Genomic DNA, 21,460 nt, shown 5'->3' with positions numbered 1-21,460 from the left:
CCAAGACTATAGGAAGCAAAATATCTTACCAAAACAACCTAAGCAAATGTAACAGTTCTCAATGCTCTGATGCAAACAGTTTTTAAGTTAAAATGACAATAAAAATAACAATAAGAAGAACACTCTACAAGGTCGATTTTGTTGTATTATGCAAACTAGTTTCCTTGCAGCCAAAACCAAATCCTGTGAGACCAGCTACCTTCTGAAAGGTTTTTATTCTTGTTCAAAAATTAAGACAGGCAAATTCCTTGTAAAGTTAAAGGAGATAATACAGGAGTATCCAGGATCTAGCATTCCTAGTTCCCTTCCATGGAACTATCATGGCTGATCTCTGAGACGTGAAAAGCATATCAAATACATTGCAGAATCCCTCAAGTTCACTTTCTTTCACATTGACATGCCTCATCAGCAAAACAAGGTTCCTTGTTGAGTTTCCTTGTGTGGCAGCCTCTCAGTACCCAAGGCTGTTGGCAGGGGATTACAATGGCAGCTTACTGTTGACTTATGTTTAATTCTTTGACAAGGATAGCTACATACTCTATTTTCCCTACACCTGAATCCAGACCTCCATTTCATTTATTTGTTTTCTGTGTTGATCCCAATGAAACAATACAACCAGAAACTCGACTGGAGCTGCTGTTTGAATTGAGTGTGATTTGGTTAGATTCCCCCCCCCCCCCTGCATTATTCTAGTTGTTTCCCTCTGTGTGGGATTCTCCATTTACCTAGAAAATTTGGAAAGACAACTCAGGACCTCTACTCAAGATGAAATTCTTAATAGTTAAGGGACCTGTCCCTGGGATATCACTCGGTGTTAATGGCTGAATTTGTTCCACCCCACACACAGGGTGTATTAACTGCCTCTCAGGGCCTGCTCTTCATCCCAGGGAGCTAGAACAAATCTAGTTAGAAGTACCAAAGATGCTGGCACGATTGTATTAGAAAAAATTTTCCCTACATTGTATTTTATTCTTTATTTTACATTAGTATTAATCTTCTTGAATGGAACTTGATTTTTTTTAAAAAAAATCCTTGTTCTCTTCTAAGAATTTCATAATTTCTTTGTACCAATTCCAAATCAATAAAAGCTGAGTTTTCTATAATTTTCTAAAGAAATTATTTAAAGAAAGCACCTTTATCATAACAAAAACACTAATGTAGCTTAACTACTTTTTTTGAGAGAAGAGAGATTTCTATTGACTTTAATTCCATTAAGTGAGTGTCAGTGAATAAAAAAGAAAACTTCAAAATGGGAAAGATTTGATGTACCCTGAATTCAGTTTCTATTTATCTCCTATGACTGTGACCTCCTAAGATCAGACAGAGACAGTGAGGAACAACAGAAAAAACTTGAGAAAAAGTCCTGGAGATGTGGGAGATTACTATTCACTGAGACTCAAAATGTTATGAACATAAAAAAAGTAGTGCTAAAGCAAAGCTATGGAAGAAAACCTAAATGGGGAATTTAACAATGATTCTCAAAACTATAGAATTTGAAGCTGATACAGCTTTTTAGTGAGACTACAATTCTCTTCTAACCAAGAAACAGACATCTCTACATAGTACAAATTAATAAATTGCTAAAGTCTGCTTCCTAATTCAGGAAGTGTTTTTCTCTGCAAATATGTTAATTTCTGTGCAACAGGTCTACTATCAAATTGGAAGTTTTGAAGGTAATATTTGTATGTTCTGTTGTATGAAACAAACTGCCAGATAGAAAATAGAACCCCCTTAGGATGACAAAATATTTGACAATACAAAAGGAATGATGTGAAGGGTAACATTGATCAAGATGCATTGTGTTAATAACCTGACTTAAGAAATTGTAACCTCTTTGTATGACTACTTAATAATAAAAAGGAAATGTGCATTAAAGGAGGAAGAAATAAGTTGTTAGTCCTTCCCAGTTCTGCAGCTGCCTTTACTTTCCATAAAAATCAGTTTTGCTTGCAGTCACTCTAACCTGTACATTTAAAACTTTAATTTTTCATGTACTAATCCTTCCTGTGCTAAAAAAAATTCAAAGGAAAGAGAAAGTACACTTCTTAGAGTTAAGAGAGTATGACTTTGTCCTAGGTCCTCACTTCAAAAGGGGAAGAAAATGACATCAAACTCTTTCTGTATAGCCTATATATAGGTAATAGAGTACTAATAGAGTTTGAAGGCTAAACACACATTCTATTCAGAGTCAAAATGTGAAAGAAAAGTTGAAATGTGAAAAACAGGTTTCCATAGAAATCATGGTGAGGAAAGGAAGAAGACTCAATCCATATAAAATAGTTACTTTCAATTAAAACAATCCAAAGGTCACTGGTGACAGTCAACAACTACACTGTGCAAACCTTTTTAACTTATGTTCTGCTATTTGTAAATATCCAGGGTTACTCCTTCTTTTGGTAAGAGAATCTTCCATCTCTTCCCTGTAATCATCCATCCCTGTAATTAATCAGGTGCATTTAATGCTCAGCATCCTTCCTATCTATTCTGGACTAATCTTGATATCCAAGAGCTCAAGATTATCATGACTATCTGGAAGGGAGGGTTGTTGTGGGCCTAGCAGAAACTGACAGCCAATCCAAAACTAAGTAAGAGAAAACCTGAAAGTTGCCAATAAAACCATGAGGTTTTATGTCCAGGTTGATAGGCTAAAGCTACTCATCTGAGAAATGAGAATTATTTGCAGTGGGCTAGGGCTGAATCCAGAAAAAAAATTAGATTTCCAATAAATACTTTGCTAATGAAAAGGTTGCACCATGTCACATTGGCTTTCACAATACTGCATTGTGAACAATGACTGGCTTCATGATGCAATAGTACAGAGATCAAAACTAGAGTCTATAGACCCATTTTTGTATATTTTTGTCCAGGTATTACAGATTACTATCATAAACAATTAAAAGAAATTTAACTTCACTAGGCTTCAGTTTGCTGTGAATAAACAAGGAAAGATATCTTTGCCAATGGCTGTGAGAATCGAACTATTACACAAAAGGCTCTAGCATATGACAAATGACTCATATGGTAGCTCTCATGGATATTACATAAAAATCATTAAAAAGGTTCAAGAACAGGAACAGAATTAGAATCCTCAGGGGCTACTACTACAGAAAGTGATAGAAAATTGTCTTTCCTGTTATTCGGTTTTTGCAATGTGAGTTTTTTTATTGAATGAAAAGAAAAGACAAATTTGAAAAGTTGCTACAACTACCATTTCAACTCTTCCAAAATACTAGAATTCACCATTTGCAGAAATAGTATGAGGCAGGCATTGGTTGCTCAGACCTGTGATCCTAGATATTCAGGAGGCTGAAATACGATGATCAATATCCAAAGAAGTTTGGGCAGGAAACTCCTTGATACTCTTAGCTCCAGTTAACCACCAAAAAGCCAGAACTGGAGCTGTGGTTCAAGTGTTAGAACACTAGCCTTGAACAAAAAGGCTCAGAGATAGTCCTCAGACTAAGAATTCAAGCCACAGGTATGGCACCAGAAGCAATTAAAAAATAATGTAAGAACAAGAAATTACAAAATAAACTTTAACACAGAATGAGGCATGGGTGATGAGTTCAAAGATAAAGGTTTTCCATGTTACCTTTGGTACAATTCCTGATTTTATTACCACAACACAACTGATTTTTAAATCAAACTCAAAATGGCTTAGGTACCTGCTATTATCACATCCCATTCCTGGCACAGGCAGGAACTTCCTGAATAGAAATCCAGACACCGAAAAAAAAAGAGCCTCCAGAGTGGGAGAAAATCTTTTCCAGAAATATGTCTGAGAAGAATCTAATGACCAGAATACATAAGAAGCTTGGGAAACAAAACTCACTGGATGCTGGTGGCTTATGCCTATAATTCCAGCTACTTAGGAGGCTGAGATCGGATGTTCATGGTTCAAAGCCAGCCTGGGCAAGAAAAATCTACAAGATTGTTATCTCCAAGAAACTACTAAGAAGGCAGAAGTAGAAGTGTTTGTTTCTCTAGTGGTAGAGAGCTAGCCTTAAACAAAAAATGTTCAAGGACACTCTTAGGCCCTGAGTTCAAGCACTAGGATCAGCACCAAAAAACTAAAAACAAAAACAGAAACAAAAACAAAAACAAATCACCCCAAACCCCAACCACCCAAAACAACAAAAAACAAATCAAAAGAACACACAAAAATGCATTCAGCAATCTAGTGTTCCCTGTTGCTTATTTAATATTACAACTCAGTCTGGGTGTTTTCACAAGTTCATGCATGGATAGAGAGTTCCAAGCATGGTCATAATATATTTGTATATGGTGATAAAGCAATGCTTATATTAGTGAACTCATCTGGCTTAAATTTATATACACATATACATGTGTGTGTTTGCATAACAGCAACATGTTGAAGTAGTTACTGACTTTTTTTTTAAATCTTTCACATCTAGATAGATGTTGAGTTAAAAGATCAGAAGCTTTATTTTATTAAAATAGTTACTAGCCAGATGTCGGTGACTCATGCCTGTAATCTTAACTATTCAAGAGGCTGAGATATGAGGATCTTGCAGCCAAGGCAAGAAAATCTGAGACTCTTATCTCCATTAATCACCAGAAAACATGGCTCAAAGTGGTTGAGCACTGGCCTTGAGCAAAATTGCTAATGAACAGTACCCAGACCCTGAGTTCAAGAAGGACAACTGACAAAAACAAAGAAAAGAACAATGAAATTGTTTAAAGTAGTGGGAGAAAGAGGGGAAGGGAGAGTGAAAGAGAATTTGAAATGGATTGGAATACATTGTGAACATGTATGGATGCAACAATGTAATGAAATAAATGTTTTAAGATATCAGCTTTTAGCTGACATTACAAGGTGACCTGCCATCATTTTAAATGTGCTCTATATTTAACTCTTTGAAAATTTTTCTGGAAGAAGGAAGTGCAAACTGGTAATGGTGAATGTAATGATGGAAACAGTTCACTCTACTTTTTGCAAGTAATATTGTTTATAATTTAGTCAAGTCTTCCTTCCTTTGCTTTTCTTGTTATTTTTGTTCTTATTATTTCATTCTTTTCCTTGGTAAATAAGAGGGTTTGGTTTACTTTTCCTTTTAGGGGCTCTGTTTCCTTTCTAACTACACCCTTCTTAGTGGTTCTCTTACTACTGATACATTAAAGAAAATTATTGTGCTGATCTATCTCTCTATCATTCATTCATTACCCTGTATATGTGACTCACATCATATCATCATCTATCCCTAACACATGGTCCAACTGTTAGTTATTTGCGGTCTGTACTTCAATGTTTGCTACAGACAAGGAATGAGTCATATATACTAAGATATCCATATATACTTACTTGTTTTTCTTCCATCTGAATAGAGGAAAGGAGAGAATGAGGGAGGGGTGACACTGTTCAAAAAGAAATGTATTGATTGCCTATAACTGCTGTGTACATCACCTTCAGAATAAAAAGTAAAATAAATGAATAAATGGAGGAAAGGTACCTTGGAAGGATATAGTAGTATTCATTACATTGCAGTCTTGTTTCCTCTGAAGTACAAACATTGTTCCACTGTCCTTCATCTGCGAATGTGGAAAGGAAAAAATAGTGAATGTGTGGGCTTTGAGTAACTACATTTTATGGAATTTTGTAAGCTGTTTCTTTTCTTTAGATAACAAAAATTATGCTACTATAGTCTAATCCTTCTTACCAATGTAGACTTCTCAATACACCTAATCAGTAATTTTTTTTAGTTCAAGGATATTTTAGTTTATTATTTCATTTTCCCTTTTCCATCATTGTTTTACTGGTATACAACTATTTTCAGAAAATGACTGGACATATTCTTTAAGTCTCCAACAACATTTTCCTATCTCTATGATCTGTTTTGCCCTTATAATTGTCCCAAGGGTCAGTGAATTTTTTTCTTCTTCAGCTCTTCTCTGAATTATTAAACTCAGAAATCATGTTTTTATTTTTTAATTTCAGTTCTACGCATTCTTTACTTAATTTTTGCTGGACAGTCCTGGGGCTTGAACTCAGGGCCTGGGCACTGTCCATGAGCTTCTTTTGCTTAAGACTAGCATTCTACTACTTGAGCCATAGTGCTACTTGTGGCTTTTTCTGTTTATGTGGTACTGAGGAATCAAACCCAAGTAATCTACCACTAAGCCACATTCCCAACCGTTAAGTAAATTTTGTGTGTGTGATGGTCTTGGGGCTTGAACTCAAGGCCTGTAATCTTTCCCTGTGCATTTTTGCCAAAGGCTAGCAACTCTACCACTTTAGCCACAGCTCCACTTTGTTTGGTAGTTAAATGGAGATAAGAGTCTCATGGGCTATCCTGCTAAGGCTGGATTCCAACAACAGTCCTCAGATCTTAGCCTCCTGAATAGCTAGGATTATATGTCAGTGGCATGAACCACTGGCACCAGGCAATAATTTTTTTTAAATTTAATTTAATTTTATTTGTGAACATACTGTACAGAGGAGTTACAATTACATGGGCAGGATAATGCGTACATGTCTTACCAAGCATTGAATAATTTTATATATTTATTTTATGATGTTGACATCTGCTAGCAGCTCTGGCTAAGTGTTCAATTTATTCTGCCCACTTTCTTTGTTATTGTTAGTTCAAAGAAGGAGTTTGAAATGTTGAATTGCTCTATTTTATATCATGGGAACCTACAGGACAGAAAACATGCAACCTCTACCCACCCAGACAGGAAATACAGATCGTCTTGCATTCCAGCCTTCCTGTGCTTTATTGAGGCCTCTCTGGCCTCTCCATGCTTACAGGGAGAATTGACACAACCATTTGGCGTTAATATTAATCATTCCCATACCAAGGATCACAAGTTTTCATGGGGAGAGATCTTCATAGGCACTATTCCATTCTGATTCTCCCAGAAGTCCCCTGTTGCTGGTGTGGAGTGATATGTTATAGGTATAAAAACAAAAATCTCTGGGAGAGTGCAAGTGAAGGGGTGTTGTCCAAAAAGAGATGTACTCTTTACCTGGCATAGAACTGTAACCCTTCTGTACGTCACCTCTATAATAACAAAAAATTGTTTTTAAATTTTACCCAGGTACTGGGGATTCACAATGGTAATCGAGCTAATCAGGAGGTGGATATCTGAGGAATGTGGTTCAAAGCTAGCCTGGACAGGAAAGTCTGTGAGACAGTTATCCACAATTAACCACAAACAAGCCAGAAGTAGAGATGTGACTGAACTAGCCTTGAGCTAAAAGCTCAGGAACAGTGCCCCGGCTTTGAGCTCAAGCCCCAAGACTGGCACCTAAAACAAACAATAATTCCCTGTTATCTCTGATATTCATAAGTTCCCACAGTGAATAAATTAAAGCATAAAGGGATGGAAAGAAGTGTTGGGTCACTATTTTAGTTTCTCTCTCTCTCTCTCTTTCTCTCTCTCATGCACACTTATCTACACACACACACACACACACACACACACACACACACACACACACACAGTTCTTGATCACTAGCTGATCCTGAGACATTTAGCTATATTAGCTGTGTTTTGTTGAAACCCAAATTTTTAAAGCTAAAATAAGAAAATGTGAGAACAAATATGGAATTCAGGTAGCTATTGCTAAATTTCTTTCTTTCTTTTTTTTTTGTTGGTCATGGGGCTTGAACTCTGGGCCTGAGCGCTGTCCCTGGGCTCTTCAGCTCAAGGCAAGTGCTCTACCTCTTGAGCCACAGCACCACTTCCAGTTTTCTAGTGGTTTATTGGATATCAGAGTCTCATGGACTTTTCTTCCCAGGCTGGCTTTGAACCAAGATCCTCAGATCTCAGCCTCCTGAGTAGCTAGGATTACCGGCATAAGCCACCAGCGCCCAGCTAAATTTCTCACTTTCAAATGCAGTAATACTAAACGTTGTTTCATTCTTATAGATAAAACTTAAACAGACAACTTTTAAAGATTCAGCACCATGAAAGCTATAGAACAGTATTGTTTATGAGTATAGAGGTGAAAATAATACATCAAATATTAAACTGAAATTTTCTCATTAAAATAATATCAAATACCATTTCTTCTATATTAATATTGAGGAGGGCAGTGTGCTAAGGGCTGAATAGTATTTATCCATCTACTTAACCCTAAGAAGCAGGAATGAATACTATCTAGCTGAACATTGGTGGCTCATGCTTGTAATCCAAGCTACTCAGGAGGTTGAGATCTGAGGATTGTGGTTCAAAGCCAGCCCGGGCAGGAAAGTCTGTGAGACTCTTATCTACAATAAATCATCTGAAAACAAGAAGTGGAGCTGTGGCTCAAATGGTAGAGTGCTAGCCTTGAGCTGAAGAGCTGAGGGACAGTGCCCAGGCCCAGAGTTCAAGTCCCAAGACCAACAAAAAGATATTATCTATATTCATATGCAACATTTATGGGGCTCAAAAAAGTGAGGTAAACATAGAGCATTCATAGTACTTTGCAAAGCTGTAAATCTGATAGATATCACAAGTTTTGCCCTGAGCCAAGAAATACTACCCATAACGTATGTTATGTTCATTATTTCCATGGAAGAAGGGTTTAATGAGAATGAGAACATATAATCTCCTAAAATGACATTTGATAAATTTCCCTAGCTGTGCTAAACATACTTATAAAATGAATAGAAGTACATCCTTAATGTGGCAAAGATATTTTAACTCCATTCCAAGAACCAACCTGAAAATGATTTAATTATGTTATTCCTAATGGAATGTTAGTTATCATCAGTACTGTTAGGCACATTATAAACTTGATAATGTACAAATGAAATGCTTGAAAGAAAAACAAAATAATCAGTATGAATTGCACTGAATGTTAGAATAACAATCCACAACAATTAAGAGAAAAGATCTATTAGAATTAATGATGCATTTTAGTAAGAGGTCTATTTGCCAAATAAATAAAGAGAAGTTAACATAGATTCTCACAACTAGACTTTGGGAGAGTGTGAGTTAGGAGTTATTTCATCAACTTGCTCAAGACAGTGGAAACAGGCCCCCTACTCTATTAACTTAGCTACACAAGCTACTGAAGTTAGAATACCACAATCTTCAGATTACAGCAATCATTATTGAAAAGCAATCAGCAGTACTGCTCTAGTACCTTTAGAGGAATATTTTACAACAAAAATGATTTCTTTTTTTGTGCCATCTAGGAAGCCCTAAGTTAAAAGGGTGAATATAGAAAAGAGATGAAAATAAAATATTAATGAATAGTACAAGGTATGTGGCTTTATAAGGGAAACAAGAGTGAAGGACAAAGATAATGGATGGGGAAATTAAAAGGCGAAATGAGCCAGGTGCTGTTGGCTCATACCTATAATCCTAGCTACTCAAGTGGTTGAGATCTAAGGATAGGGGTTCAAAGCCAGCCAGGGCAGGAAAATCCATATGACTCTTATGTCCAATTAATCACCAAAAGGCCAGAAGTGGAGCTGTGGCTCAAGTGGCAGAGCACTAGCCTTGAGCCCAAAAGCTCAGGCACAGAATCCACGTCCTGAGTTCAAGCACCAGGACCAGCAAAAGAAAAAAAAGGCAAATTGAGATAGGTGGAAAGACATAGTTATTATTATATTGAGGGAAAAAGGTAGAAAAAGTTAGGAGGAGAAGCCAAGAGACAAGCAAAACCAACCTGGCCATCTGTTTACCTACTGGAAATACAGTTAACAAAGGATGATCAATGGGGAGATAAAGACAAGAAAATATGAGTGATCGAGCAGTTCTAATTGTAGACAGAGGAAGTTATGAATATCAGAGGATGATGAGAGGAAAGAAGAAGGTACAGTTTAAGATCGAGTACTGAAACCTGGGTGTCATGGCTGACACATAATGACTGCATAGGAAAGAAATGGAAAAGAAAGTGCTAAAAAAGACAATAAAACTACAAAATTACTCAAATATACAAAAACCAACCAATACTGACAAATACAAAATGAAATGAACAGTAAAAAGCACATGCTAACATGAAAGTTTTACAATTTTCTTTTCTTTCCTCAGCTGTAAGTGGTTTTTATTGTCACAGAGACTCTTTAATAATTTAATCACCAATGACTTTACTCACTGGAAAAATAATGGTAAGATAAGAATTCTCTGTGTTGTACAACATAGCACATCCTATTTCCACACAGGTCCTCTTATATTTCTCCTTCCACACAAGTTGCCCCGATGAACACTTGTACGTCTACTTCATGCACTTCCCACTATCCATTTCCAGGCTGTGTTCCCTCCTTCTGCCTGCCTTTGTTTGCCTCTTAAAATTGCACATCCAATACCTATACATGTATGCACACACACATACAACACACATGACCTTATACAGGCTTGCATTCCAGAGGGATCTTTGGGTTCCTTTGGGATCTGGCACAACTTTGGGATTTTACACAACTCTACTAAATTGATTAGACCGTTTCAAGGCTCTTAGAGTGACCACCTCTAATTATTTTTCCATTGCTCTCCTGAGCAGCTGGGTTTGTTTTCCTCATCAAAGTCCAAGTTGGAGACTGGTGGCTGCCTCGCTAGAGACTTGACTTTGTTATAATTGATACATTGCCTTGAGCTGCTCCCTCATCATGGAGAAAGGAGATCTGAATATGATTTCTAGAATCTGTGCTGTCAGTTCTCCAGTATCACTTCTTCCTTGACCTCACACATCATCCACAACCCTAGTCCACATCAACTCCTACCATGTTGTCTGTACTAACACAGTCTTTTTCCAATATGGGTGCTGTTTTTGTCCCAGTGGATGCTTAGATCTAGGTTGCTGCAGTTTCCAAGATGGAGCTGGGGCTGATAGCAATGCTCAGCCAGATTTCAAGGCTCTATGTTTCATCACGAGGCATTCTATATGGACAGTTTCTCACAGCAATTTCTCTACCTTTCATGCACGGGACCATGCTGCAGCTTCAGCAGCACCACAACGTCTGTGGACCAGCCCTGAGAACACATTGCCCATTGTTATAGGTCAGCTTGTGGGATGTTAGCACTGCTGCAGGGACTTGGGTGTGAGAATGTCTGTTCAATCAGGTGCCTCTGGGTAAAAGCATGCCAGGAGATGTCATTCAGTCACTATCTTATATGAATCCTTATGTTTTTATTTATCAGCTAAAATCAATTGTCAAAAAGAAGCTTCTTAAAAAATCAACTTCTTAAAAAATCAAATCAAAATTGACCCATTATGACACATAGCCACATTTTTGCATATCATTCTGCAAAATCTGAGCTTTTTATCCCTGAAGGCCAACAGGAATGTTCAAAGACGTCCTCCACAGAGCTCAGAGTTTCGCCCCTAACTGCAGTCTTTGCACAAGTACTGCCATATTTTCTCATTTTGTGCAGGTATTGAGAGATTGCACATTGCATGGAAAATAAAAACAGCCTGATGGGTTGGTTATTACTTGTGGGGGGAGGGGCTTTAAAAAGGTAGGCTTTCAATAACTGCCTCTTATCACTAGGGGAAGTTACATAGTTACAAAGTAGTTAAAAATTTTGGAAAGAATACTGCTAAAAATAAAGAGCTCATATTTACATAAATAATATCTAGTAATTCATTGGGATCCCACTGCTCAAACTGACATGACCAAATAATTCCCTAAATACACTCAACTCCAGGCTGTTTCCAGCCTGCTTTTGTGAAGGTGGATGCAGCATAAGAAGTTTCCAAAAGGAAACTTGCATGGCTCAGACACTGCCAGACTCCAAGAGGAGCTCAAATACGGCAGGTTTTTTTTAATGATTCAATTATACAAAAGTAGCTCTTCAAAAGACAGCAACTAGCATGAAAAGGAGGTTTCTGTATTTTTAGACCATGTGTGGTAATTGTAGTTATTTAACAAATTCTCTAAAATAATGTCCCTAATCTGCAGATATGAAAATAATTCTCCATAGGGTTATTTTTGCTGGAAAGTAATACATGACTGATAAAATACAAATGATACTTTTTTTATGTTATAAAAACATTAGCTTTCATCATTTCCTATGTATATAGGCATTCACTGGTTGGGTGTAGGTTAGGCTTGTTAAGTAACTAAAGGCCATTTTACTATAGCAGCATGTTCTTATTTTATTCTGAAAAAATAAAATGCATTAAAAGAAACAGTTTTCATTTTGTTTTTGCTGATGTAAAATACCTCTAACTCACTAGAAAACAATAACACCTTCTAAAAATACCATGTACTCACTTACATGTGTCAAAGTCAGGGCTTGTCTAGAGCTAAATTAGTGAGTAGCTGCTCTTGATCCCTCTGGCAGCAGTACTGACCCTGTTGGGAAGAGCCTGCAATGAGGCAGCAAGGTCAGGTGGGAGACACTTTTTAATCAAAAGGCAAAATACCTAATGGCTCTTTAGCTTAAGAGATTTATACTTTTACATTCCATTTGTGCATGATCCTCTAATTCTAATTTCTTTCTTCCTCCTCCTCCCGTCCTCCTCTTCCTTCTTCTTTTTTTCAGTCTTGGTGCTTGAATTTGGGGCTTGAGCACTGTCCCTGAGCTTTTTTGCTCAAAGCTAGTACTCTACCACTTTAAGCCACAGTGCCACTCCCAGTTTTCTGGTGGTTAACTAAAGGTAAGAGTTTCCAGAACTGGGCTGGCTTCCAATCAGATCCTCAGATTTCAGCCTCCTGAGTAGCTGGAATTCCCTATACTAATTTTATGCTAGATTTATTTAAGAGCTGACCACTGGGTATTCCTATTTATATCCTCCTCACAATGCCTCTATTGTGATCAGCCATGATGCTAGCCATTTTTTCTCTTTTAATTCATGTCTTGCATTACTATGAAAGTTTATACTTACATCACACGCTATGTGAGTGGCATCATAGCCCTGAGAGTGAGTTTAGGATGGTCCTGTACAACTGCCAAGAAGAATCAGTGATAAGAAGTGATCATTTCTCAAAACAAAGTAATTCCTATTATCTTTATAGCTTTAAACAATTTATATGTGGATTATAGAAATTTTGGCAAAGTTTATGTTCAATATTGTGAATGGAAAAAAGACTACTTATATTAACTTTGATAGCTACATATAAAGCCTAAAATTTACTTCATGAAAGTATCCAAAATAAAGTGACTTTTCTCTCTAATTCCATGATGTTATTATCATATCATAAGAATTTAGACAAAATGGAATGGTAGATGTCTTACATAACTCGGACCTGCTGTGCAAAGAATAAGCTCTGTCTACAGAGTGCTTTTTGCCAGAACTAAAAAAGAAATTGGGATCAGTACAGACTATGGAGATATGCGCCTCGCATATTAGCTAGGGAAATTATTGGGAAGCCCTCTTAATTCATATTCTTTTCAAATTTCTGCTAAGAAGAAAACTTTGTCAGTATCATTATAATATCATCACTATAATATTATGTTATATTAATATGTTAATATTACAACCTAGTAATTACTGGATCCAAAACTCCTTTAACTCTAGATAATTTCTACAGTAGCTTTCAGAAATATGATATACTGTATATATATTCTTCATAATGTACTTGATCTAAAATTTGTAATCTCCTTTTCTAAGTACCATTAATAAATTGAAAAATCATTAACTTGAAAATGTGTAAATTTGCAGAAAATATAAAAGAATTATGCAATGAATATTCATGAACATTCACCAAGTAAAAACAGATCTCAACATTTTGCCAGTTATTAAGCTACTATTCTTGTCATATTTTCTTAAAATGTAGCATGTTTTGATGCCATGAAGAGATCCATGAAGGCCTGATTTAACAATATTCAAAACAAACATCTCTTTTATTCACATTCCTCATACCAGTCTCTACAACTAGAAGTTGTCAGGGAGCTAAGAAAATTCCATTTCAGCATTACAACTAAGATAACAGGTTTATTTGTAAATCTGGCATTTCAATTTTCCAATCAATAACAATTTTTCCATCTACCATAGCCTCATGAGCACATTTTTCCTTTTCTTTTTCTTCCTTTCTTTTTTCTTTTTCTTTTCTTTTCTTTTCTTTTTTTTTGCTGGTCCTGGGACTTGACCTCAGGGCCTGGGCTATGTCCCTGAGCCTATCTGTGCTCAAGACTAGGGCTCTACCACTTGACCAAAATTGCCACTTCTGGCTTTTTCTAAGTAATTTATTAGAGAGAAGAATCTTGGACTTTCCTGCCTGGACTAGTTTTTAACAGTGATCCCTCAGGACTCCAATTCCTGTGTAGCTAGGATTACAGGTGTAAACCACTGGCACCCTGAAAGTGAGTAGTTTTTTGTGTTCACAGAAAATTTAAGTTCTACAAAGCTAACAATAAAATGATTTATGGAAATGATTCTTATAAGTCATAAACTATTTTATAAACTTTCGGCATTGCCTGAGGAAGAAGAAAAAGGGCATGGCATTAATGATTTCAAAGTAAAACAGGGTAAAAGCAAAGTAGATTAATATTGTAAAACATAATGAGACTTAGTAAAGGTAAGAGTGGATTACAAGCCCAACACTCATGGCTCACACCTTACTCAAGGGGTTGTAATCTGAGGATTAGATTGCAGTTTAAAGCCGCCTAGGCAGGGAAGTCCATGAGACTTAACCACCAAAAACCTGGAAGTAGAGCTGTGGCTCAGGTGCTAAAGTGCTAACCCTAAGCAAAATAGCTCAGGGACAGTGCCCAAGTTCTGAATTCAAACCCCAACATCAGTACAAAGAAAAATCCCCCAGAATGGTCTACACTAATACAATTGGGTGTCCTTGGCTCATGCCTATAATTCCAACTACTCAGGAGGCTGGGAACTGAGGTTCCTAGCTGAAAAAAATCCTCAGGCAAACAATCCTTAGAGACTGGAATTGCTAATGGACCAACAAAATGTCAGAACTGGAGGCAAGTCTCAAGCTGTAGAGTTCCAGCAGAATTCAAGCCCCAGAGGCATACAGAGTTCAACGGACATATATGTATATGTATATATATATATATATATATATATATATATATCACATATTTTTGTTTTATGTTCATGTGACTGTGTGTGTGTGTGTGTGTGTGTGTGTGTGTGTGTGTGTGTGTGTGTGTGTGTGTGTTATTGTCACTTGAACAGGGACTGGGTGCTATCCCTGAGCTTTATGTGTTCAATGCTAGTACTTTATCACTGGAGCTACAGCTTCATTTCTGTTTTTTTGCTAATTGGATATGAGTCACACAGACTTCCTGGGCTGGTTTCAAATTCTATTGCTATGATCTCAGGCTCCTGGTTAGTTACAGTTACAAATATAAACTACCAGCATCCACCTTGAAGAGCTTTTTAAATAAAATGAGAACATGGAGAGAAGCTAGGAGAAATGCGACCATTAGTCTGAAGAAAATTGCAGTAATTCTATTTCAAGTAATTATTTTAACATATCTCTCACCATTGCTTAATTTTGTATGTAGTACAAAACTTAGCAAAAGTGAGGAATACTTAGAAACTCTATTTTTTCACAGAAAACTTTGAATAACACATTATTTCTAATAGTTGCAATTTTAATACTATAAAGAAGGGTGAAAAGAAGTTTGAGAGTTCTGATAACATGGAAATCTCTAACAGATTAGGGACTGAAGACCTGCATAGGCTCAGATCACACTTGTATTGGAGGAAAAACATGAAAGCATAAAATTTTCAATGTATAAACAGTGACATTGCAAAAAATATTCACATACAATGACTGTAAATTGATGCTGATTCAATGAATGTAATGGAAGTTGCTCCAGACACTTCTTATCTTGATAACGTGTGCCAGCCTTGAAATCACTCACTTGTTTTCAGAGCACACAAAGTAACAAGTTATTTTATTTTCAAAGTTATTATAAAGCAAGAGAAAAAAAGAAAGGAAACAATGATAATATGGAGCAAAATGATACTTACCTGGCTTTTCACAAGGAAAGCACTGATTTTTAAGCATATACATATAGAGATATAGATGGTACATACTAAGAATATATTCACATTCATTCACATACACCTTCATTGTATGTGTTTTAAAATATGTACCTCTGCATGCAACTTTGTCTAGACACTAGTTGTTTTGACCTAAAATAAATGATTTCAGTATTTTTTGCTTAATCCCAGTTAGTAAATGTTATAAACATCTGACAACCAAAATAATTAAAAATATTGAAGTTGGCCCGAGGACATAGCTGAATAATTTGTAAAGTACTTATGGTTAAATTGGCAAACCTCTCTACTACTACTACTACTCCTGTCATTTTCCAGTTTCTTTTGTCAACATGGTTTTGTCAGTTAAGAAATAGATATCAAATACACACTATATTCCAAACCAGCTCCAGACTATGATGATCCAACCTCTAGCTCTAAAATAGCTGGGATTACAGTTGGTACCAACACACCTGGCTCACTAGTGTAGAAATTTCAGCTAAAATCCTACAAGGTCATCAATAAAAGATTAGAGATTCATGTATCACATTTGTGTAAACCCATTTCATTTGACCATTTGAGCTTCAGAAAGGAAAATGATATTTTCTGAATGTAAGGTCCTCTCCTGGATGGCGAGCAGACTCCACCCTCCTCCCAGCAAAGTCTCCACCCAGTACCTGCGTTACCTAGGCAACTGGGACACCTGGAAGAGGTCACACCTGCATCTGCTGAGGTCACATCTGAATTTGATGTGGCCACACCTTTCTCTGCCCATAGCCTAGATAAGGCCTAGCCCCAGGCCCAGATCTCTCTCTCTCTCTCTCTCTCTCTCTCTCTCTCTCTCTCTCTCTCTCTCTCTCTCTCTCTCTCTCTCTCTCTCTCTCTCTCTCTCTCTCTCTCTCTCTCTCTCCCCCTCCCTCCTCTCTCTCTCTCTCTCTCTCTCTCTCTCTCTCTCTCTCTCTCTCTCTCTCTCTCTCTCTCTCTCTCTCTCTCTCTCTCTCTCTCTCTCTCTCTGCTCTTTTCTAGCTCTTTTCTCTCTTCCCCAGGCCTTTCCCCACTGTGTGGAGGACCAAGATGGCCTGGTGCCAGCCGGAACGATGAATAAACCTACCCCTTACCTGAATACTACGTGTGTGCTGCTGTTCTTAACTTGGCTACCTCTTTTTAAAAACCTAACGCTGCATAAAGGTGTTCACATTATTTTTAGTTTCCCAGACCTCTGAAAGTAATGTTGTCATGTGCAAATACTTTCTAATTAGGCATGGATACATGTCTGGTCTTGGCCAACCTCAGAACATTAGCAGAAACACCACTAACCACGTCTCACGTGACAAGTCTAGTGGTAGCTTATACATTCTTTTCCTGATTTGTTTCTGGGCTTATTTTTTCAGACAGAGTCTACTAGTAATGAGGCTGGCCTACCTCAGCCTCCCAAGTAGCTGGAATTATAGAAATGTGACACTAATCCCATCCTATCTGCAGCTTTTCATACTATCCACCATCCAGTATTTTTATGAACTTCCCTCTGCATCTCTGGCTCTCTAGCATACTCCATCCAGCTCTCTGAGCTCTCGTCTGCACCATGTGTTCTCTTCTCTGTGCCACTACCTTTCTGGAAAACCTATTTTAAATCACCTCTACATCACTAATACATTCATTCCCCACTCTACTGCATAAAAGTCAGACCTTTCCATAGATCCAATAAAATATTTCACTTAAAAATAGAAACACATTAAATATTATCCATGAATGTTAGTAGAATACCACTTGTCTGAAGAATAATTCCAAATTTTTGTCATATCAAGATTAGTGGGTTTCACATGAAGTATAACTTCCAACCATAACTGTTAAGATGCCACTTTATCAACAAATATTTGCGCTGTTAGATCACAGTGGAACAATTAAAGACTTGGACCTGGTTCAGACCCATGATGCCATTTTTTTAGTTACACAGAGAATAACATGTTGGCAGAACATGACCTACATTCATGGCTCTTCCTACATCCCAATGATTGTGCCACCAGCTCCATGGAGTGAGGAATCAGCCAGGGGAAAGCAATCCAGACTTGCTCTGTTACAGGCAGCTGGCTGTATATCAGCCTTAATGTCTGTCTACACCACTACTGTTGGACATATCTCTTTCATCTTCTACTTCTGATGACCAAGGTTTTCTGAAAAAGAGGTCTGGTCATTGGAGACCAAGATGAAGAATTATGGAAGCATTCTACTCCTGGTAACATGATTGATTTTGAGAAAGTCTTTCACATTCCTCTCCTTCCATTTTCTGACCACCTAAGAAATGAAAACCATATGTAACTGAAATCTCTGTACACTCTAACATACCATCACAACATTGCATTTGACATTACAAGTACACAACTTAGAACTTGGAGCTTAAATCTACACTGCCACTTTTGTTAAATAAATTTGTTTTGTTTGGTGCTAATCCTTGGGTTTGAACTCAGGGCCTGGACACCATCCCTAAGCTTTTGTGTTCAAGTCTGGTGCTCTACCACTTGAACCACAACAGCTTCACCTGGCTTCTCACTGCTTAATTGGACACAAGTGTCCCACAGACTTTCCTGCCCAGGCTGGTTTTGAACCACCATCCTCAGATGTCTTCTGAGAAGCTAAGATTACAGGTGTGAGTCACTAGCACCTGACTTAAATTAAATAAATTTGTTTTGGGATATTGTCCTACCTATAATACATCTTCTGTAGATGCCTTCATGGAAAGAATAAGTACTTATGATAGAAACAGAACATCCCAGAAAGCCTAAAATATTTACTATTTAGCTCTTACAGAAAATGTTTGCCAGCTGGATGCTGGTGGCTCATGCCTGTAATCCTAGCTACTTAGGAGGCCTTGAGATCTAAGGATTGTGGTTAAAAGCCAGCCCAGGCAAGAAAATCCATGAGACTTTTATCTCTAATAAACCACTCAGAAAACCAGAAGTGGTGCTGTGGTTCAAGAGGTAAAGTGCTTGCCTTGAGCTGTAGAGCTAAAGGACAGCGCCTAAGCCCAGAGTTCAAGCTCCACGACCGACAAAAAAAAAAAAAAAGGAAAAAAAGAAAATGTTTTCTGATCAGCATATATATATATATATATATATATTTATATATATACATATATATGTATATGTACACTTTTCTTTCCTTGCATCTCTGGATGTTAAACTCATAACAAAAGCTAATTGTTGTACATATCATTTGAATGTGCCACTCATCCCATATATCTAAAGTGAAATGAAATGTGTATTAATTACCTACATGGTTAAGTGAATTTTGTTTCTTCTTCCGTCCATACTATTCATTGTAGTGGGCTTCTTCCATAAATATAAACATCATACAGAGTTGGCAATTCTTCAGAGAATATAAATTCTACTGTTTATGAGTATCAGAGTCATAATTAATTAAGTTTCATTGTTCCACTCATTGGTTCTCCTGATGTGCTGGTACCCACATGTACCACTCTGCCTGTTTTACTTTCCTATCACCCTTTCTCAGCAAGTATTCATTGCACTAAGTGGTTTCACTACAGTATTTCAGATGTGAATATATTATGTTTGGTTCAGAATAACTCTCTCTGTGAACAGGTATTTTTTAATGTTCTATGGAGTTCTTACATTTTATGGGGCCAACTTTTAAAGTTTAAAAGAAAGTGAGAGGAATGATGCAAACCACATGACACAGATATACCAGGAGATATGCTTAATGTTCTCTTGAAAAACTCACTCTGAAAATCCTACATTGTTTCATTTTCTGAATAATTTTAGGAGCTAAAAAACCTTGCTAGCATACTTAAACCCATGATTTCTGTCTTTAAAATATGTGCCTGATATCCTTTTTGTTACAGAGCAAACAGCTTCCACAACTTTTCCACACTCGTGTGCCAAGCCATCTTCAAACCCCTCAGGGACTTCCAAACTCTTTTAGTTTGCAAATACAGATTACACTCTCATCCCCACAAATACATTCATGGAATAAGTGCTGAAATGCTAATTCTAGACACAATAAGCATTGCAAAATGCTGGGCCAAATTTCAAAGAACATATTTCAGTTCTCTATTTACATTATAACCAACCAAATTTCAATAATTTACTACTATCATCATTCATTAGACTCCTCTTATTGATAGCTCAGTGAAAGCCAGCTTTCCAGATACACTGCTTACTGATTTTTGTGACATAGTGTGCTCTGTTTCTGAAGGAAGCAAGAGTCTCCTTGTCCTGGTGCATCTGGTCTCATGCCAAATCCTCAGTTCACCTCACATTTTCACATGTCAACTTCCAGGCTTTGGCTTTCCTTCAGGCTTTGTAATTCCCTCCAATGAAATTCATGAAATACAAATAAATATTTATACTCCTAGGATAAGCTGTTAAGCATGGTGATTACACAGTTGGCACATTTCTGTTTATTTTGGGTTATAAAAATAAAGAGCCTTCTAAGATGATTTCAATAGTCTATCCCTATAGAGATCACTCACTATAATTAGCTCAAAACTTTTACTATTCCAAAACACAATTTTGGTTGCAAAAATTTCCCATTTGAATTATAAGGATTTAGAAATAATAACCTTTTGCTACTCAAAACAAAACTAGCCATGTGCCATCACACACATTTTGGAAAGTTAGGTTGCCACCTTTCTGATCATCAAAGGATACAGTAAAAAAAAAAAAAAAAAGACAAATTCATTGAAATAACACTGAACTTCCAAACTCAGGTAATGGACAAGATGATTCATTGTTCTGACATGGTAAGATAAAATGGAAAACCAGCAACTGGGAAAGTGGGGAAATGCACATTTGGCTAACTTTCAATCTTGGGCATAGATAGCAGAGAAACTGGCTATAATCAGAATGTAACAGGCTGCATTACTTTAACAACAATGTCTTTGAGAGTACCTAATTAGGCCAATCAATTTAGAAACTGACTAATGGTCCTGACAATTTTCCTTAAGGATAATATAAAGGTTTATGAAATAACTGTTAAAATAGTATTTGTACATCCTTGTTTATACTTTAAATCATCTTTACATCATTCATAGTAGCAAATACAACATCAATAGTTGTGTATTATTTAGGGAAGAGGGAGGAATTGTCTATACATAGTATAGATACACTGTTTTTCAAGTATTTTCAGTTCACAATTGGTTAAACCTATGCATAGGTAACCCGCTAATTTCTATTATTTAAATTGACATTTGTGATTTGGTCATTTTGCTATTTACCTACAGTCAATTGTTACTTTTGGTAATGATATAGTATAGTCTTGGCTTTTGAGAGTATAAACTGGATATTATAATAGAAAACCGGCCAAGTTGTGTATTTTAAGGAATTGATGTGATAAGAGACTCATCCATGCCAAATATTCAATAGATTTATCAAATTTAATTATATTCCCTTCCCTCACTCCCTGTCTGGCCAGTTCTACCTATAACACTCTATGGCCAGTGTCTGGGCAAATCAAGTGAGGGCTGAATCCCCCAAATCCACCTTTTCTTCTTTTCTTCCTCTCATGGCATCAAACCTTAATTTTCATATGCCCATAGTCATATGGACACTGGTTTCCAATAACAAGCATCTCTCTCCTCCAATGGACATGGTATATGCT

General features: G+C 36.9%; 1 long non-coding RNA gene across 1 annotated transcript in view; it reads right to left on the bottom strand.

Moving 5' to 3' along the window:
* Positions 1 to 5,479: 5,479 nt before the first annotated feature.
* The window catches only part of LOC138834627 (uncharacterized), a 32,431-nt gene continuing 16,450 nt past the window's right edge, over positions 5,480 to 21,460 (bottom strand). Inside the window, exon 4 of the long non-coding RNA XR_011374221.1 lies at positions 5,480 to 5,550. This is a non-coding gene — a long non-coding RNA (uncharacterized lncRNA). The remainder of the gene's footprint in view (positions 5,551 to 21,460) is intronic.

Source organism: Dipodomys merriami, unplaced genomic scaffold (assembly GCF_024711535.1).
Source record: "Dipodomys merriami isolate MVZ:Mamm:240054 unplaced genomic scaffold, mDipMer1.0.p SCAF_22, whole genome shotgun sequence".
Classification (NCBI taxonomy): Eukaryota; Metazoa; Chordata; class Mammalia; order Rodentia; family Heteromyidae; genus Dipodomys; species Dipodomys merriami.
This window is presented reverse-complemented; position numbering and strand designations above follow the sequence as displayed.